This window comes from Phytophthora infestans, genomic scaffold, assembly GCF_000142945.1.
Source record: "Phytophthora infestans T30-4 supercont1.286 genomic scaffold, whole genome shotgun sequence".
NCBI lineage: Eukaryota > Oomycota > Peronosporomycetes > Peronosporales > Peronosporaceae > Phytophthora > Phytophthora infestans.
In genome coordinates, this window is record NW_003303473.1 from 27,786 (window position 1) to 32,793 (window position 5,008).

Sequence of the window (5,008 nt, forward strand, 5' to 3'; positions counted from 1 at the left end):
AAGTTAGCGCGGAGGCTAAGCAAGAACACAAAACGCGAAGGAACACCGACCCACACTATGTAGACGATGGGATAAAAGAGCAACACGAAGCACGGAAGGCCATGGACAACGATAGAAGTCTTAGCCGATGCAAATCACGAAGTTGTATGCGTAGCGTGAAAGACGGAAGTGCACGCAGCTATGAAAAGGACAGAGGGACAAGAATATGACGGGAGCGTACAGACCACGGAAGGGAAATAGATATACAGACACCCCAGCATGCTAAAAAGGGTGGCTACGGAAGAGTACGCACGTAGCGGTAAGAGTGCATGGACAGCAACTCTCCCATAGCACCACGGAAGAGCACGGAGTACGGTCGCCGGACCAGGCATGAAGCGGCGGGAATCCGAAAACGGGAAGTCATCGAGCATTAGAGCACGTTATCAGGGTAGAACCGGATCTCACCAAGCCAGGGAGCACGATTACGGTACCTAACAATCACACGGACGACAGACCAGCCGCGACACCACAAGCTAGCACGATAGCATGGGCTGTGCCACTAAGCCATGGGAGAACGCAGCCGCAGAGCTATAGACGTAAAATCACCGTGCCGCGGAGAACGATACCAGTGTTGAACCTGAGCTTACCGAGCCACGGAGGACAGTACTACATTAGAACTAGATTGCACGAACGGCGGGCCAGCCACGAAATAAACGGGGAGGTGGCCGCTTGGGGTGACCACGACTGCACACTGTGGAGCACGTTGCCATTGTAGAACACGATAACACGGACAACGCAGATACACTACGTGACCACAATACCATAGACAGCATTACCACACTGTGATTGCACGATAGCGTGATACCGCAGTCGATGGAACCTCACCTGGAGAGCACAATACACGGGCGACGGATCAACACGACTGCATGAAGTCACCAAACCACGGAATAGCACACTTCGGCTAGAGCACCGGCGATGGAAGGCCAACGGTCACGAAATAGTATCTACCACGAAGCCAGTGCAACCCACATAAACGTTTGAGAACAGAGAAAAGTTAGCATTTACGAAAAGGCCGTACTAACGCGCATGAACCCACAAGAGAGAGGACAGAACCGCTGAGCAGCGTGGGCCATGGGTGAGCAGGAACCTCGAAGCCGGGAAGAGCACGAAAGAGCATGGACCATTGAAGAAAACAACACCCAACCTGTAGTACGGGGTAACGGAAACGTTCCAAACCACGATATTATACGGGGCCGAATGAGACTACGGAAGGCAAGTGGTTAAATACACGATGCCAAGATCGACGGGGTGAACCACGCTCTCAAAACACGCGACACCAAGAAGCACTAAGGTTGCGGCCACCTCATCTCCAACAAACCATGCCACTCCGCCGCGTAGCGGCGGTGAACGGCTAGTCTACCCCTCTAGTGGAGTCTGGTGTCTGTCCGTCAGTCCGTCCGTCCGACGGTAGGTTTCTAAAATGTAACGCAAATGCGGGCGTTCTACTGGCTGCCGAGCGCAGCGAAGGCGGCGTCGATTCGCTAAAAAGCTGCCGAGCGCAGCGAAGGTGGCCCCCATTGGATAAAACAGATATTATGTGCTGTACTTACTGTATGTGGACTACACATCGTACTTAACTGCACCGTTTAAATTTCATTTTGCTCTCATTTTCAGCTGCGGTTCGCCACCTCACGCAAAGGGCGCTGCCTGTGTACGCGTTAATTAGCACAATTAAAAGGCGCTGATAAGCACACACGTACTATATCGTCGTACGGGCTGTTGCAAAAAATTGTAGGCTTTGGTGACACATATTTCGGCCTCAATGGAAACATTAGTACTTATTGGAAATAGAATGATGTTTTAGGCTTCGTAGTACCTTTCTAAAAATTAAACTTACAATACCGTTTTTGCGTAGTACTTTTAAAATACATTTCATATTTTTGCTTGCAGTTATTTGTAGTAGTAGTACACATAATATTTTAATTAGCGCTAGATAATAAATTACAATTTTACTACTATTATTAATCATGTGAAAACTAAAAAAATGACTATTATGGCTTCCCACCCGACACACCCCTGCACCCCACACTGCCCCCGGAAAAAAGTATCATCTTCCTCTGTATTTGCACACGTACTGTGCGACCTTAAGATATCGTGTGATCTTTCCAACAATATATGTTGTGTACATCAAACAAAATCGGAACAACGTTTGTGATTCAGCTGGCGCGGAGGCACGTGATTAAGCAAGAACACGAAACGCCGAAGTAGACTATGTACACGACGGGATAGAAGGAGCAGCACGAAACACGGAAGGCCGCACGTGATATAAGGAGATTGAGCCAATACAGGTTACAACTTTTTTTGCGAAGCACGAGCCACGGAAGCAAATGCGCAGCCATGTAAAACACGGAAGGACATGAAATGAAGGAGGTAGATGACGGCTGAAATAATGATATCCCAGATGCTGAGCCGCACGGGTCTCGAAAGAGCACAAACGTTTGAAGCCACGGAAGCGTATGTAGAGTGAGCGAAAAGGAATTATTACATACCATCACGGTAGAGCAACGGAGCACGGTCAATGATCCAAGCATGAAGCCGAGAGAGATCATGAACAAAAGATCACCGAGCATTAGAACAAGAGACTATGGTACAGCTGGAGCTCATCCGGCCACGGAGCGCGATATTACGGTAGCTAACGATCGCACAGACACCACACCAGATACAAAACCACGGAGAACAAGATAGAATGGACGGTTATCCAGCCACTTAACCATGGTGGAACAAGCAGTCACGAGGACTATGGACGAGCAATCATCAATCCACGGAATACGATACCAGTGTTGAACCTGACTTTGCCGAGCTACGGAGGACAGTACTACATTAGAACACGATCGCACGGACGGTGGCCCAGCCACAAATTACACGGGGGGTGCTTGGGGTGACCACGATTGCACACCACGGAGCTCGAAGCCATTGTACAGCACGATAATATATGGAAAACGCAGATGCACTGCGCGAGCACAATACCTTAGATAGCATTACCACACCGGAGTTGCACGATAGCGTGATAACGTAGTCGATGGAACCTCACCAGGAGAGCACGATGCACGGGGGACGGAACCATATAACTACGGAATAGCACCCGTCGGCGAGTGTACCGTCGATGAGACGCCATGGACCATGAATGAATATGGACCACAAAACCTGTAAAACCCACTCAAGACCTTGGGAACACGGAATAACTAGCAGCCACGAAAGGGTGTAGTACTACTGAAAAGCATGAGCCCAAAAGAGAGAGCGCATTAACGGAAAAGGGCACGATCCACGGAAGAACATAGATGCCAACCAATAGTACGGAGCAACGGACGCGTACGAATTAACGATATCGTACACCGCCACATGAAAATACGAAATGACAGGTGTTTTAAGTACACGACACAACATCGCACGGAGATAACCGAACCCTCGGGGTACAAGATCAGACTGAAAGCACACAACACACGAAGTACTTAAAATTGCGGCCACCTTATCTCCAACAAACCATGCCACTCCGCCGCGTAGCGGCGGCGAACGGCTAGTTCTACCCCATCTAGTGGATTCTGGTGTCTGTCCGTCAGTCCGTCCGTTACGGGCCTGTTTGCTAGCATGAACCTTTCCTCGCACAAGGCTACACTCCACCTGATCGGTACTATATCTTCCCATCCTTTCGACTGCACCTATCTTTGTGACTCGGCTTGACTATGCAAAAATTGCACTTTTAGCCATGAATAGGGTTAATAAAACTCACGCTAATACGCGCGTTCTATTGGCTGCCGAGCGCAGCGAAGGCGGCGTCGATTGGCTAAAATCGCATTATGAGGTGTACACACTGTATGTGGTCAACACATCGTACTTAAATGCACCGTTTAAATGTCATTTTGACCCCATTTTCAGCTGCGCGCCACCTCACACAAAGGGCGCTGCCTGTGTACGCGTTAATTAGCATAATTAAAAGGCGCCGATGGGCACACACGTACTATATCGTCGTAGGAGCTGTTGATAAAATTTGTACACTTTGGTGACTCATATTTCGGCCTCAATCGACACTTTAGTACTTTTTTATTTTAGAATGATGCTTTTGGCTTCGTAGTACTTTTCTAATACCTAAACTTACAAAATTGTTGTGAGTAGTACTATTCTTAAAATATTTTATATTTTTGCTTGCAAGTATTAGTAGTAGTAGTACACATAATTATTATATCAGCGCTCGATCATAAATCACAATTTTATTACTATTAATAATAATGTGAATACTTTATAATAAGATTATTGTGGCTTACACCCCTGCACCCCACACTCCCCTCGGGAAAAAGTATCATCTTCCTTTGTATTTGCGCGCGTAGTGTGCGACGTTAATATATTGTGCGAGCTTTCCAACAATATATGTAGTGTACAAAAAAATTGGGAACAGTGTCTGTGATTAAGTTAGCGCGGAGGCACGTGACTAAGCAAGAGGACGAAGCACGAAGGAACATTGACCCACACTATGTAGACGATGGGATAGAAGAGCAACACGAAGCACGAAAGATAGAAGGCTTAGCTGATGCAAACAACGATGTTTTATGCGTGAAAGATGGAAGAGCACGCAGCCATGAAAAGTACAGAAGTACGAGAATATGACGGAGCGTACGGGTCACGGAAGGGAACTAATACAAATACACCCCAGCATGCTGAAAAGCACGGGCTACGCAAGAGCACGGACGTTCGAAGCCACGGTAGAGCACGTACCGGTGAGAGTGCACAGAAACAATTCTCCAACAACACCACGGGTAAACATGGAGCACAGTAAACCGACCAAACCTGAGCCCGCAGGAGTCCAGATACGGGAAATCAGAAATCATCAATCTTTGGAGCACGATGCCTAGGTAGAACATGAGCTCACCGATCCACGAAGCGCGACACTACGGTAGCTAACGATACGACAGACGACAGGCCAGCCCCGACACCAGAGATAACACGACAGCATGGACGGTGGAATAGCCACTAAACC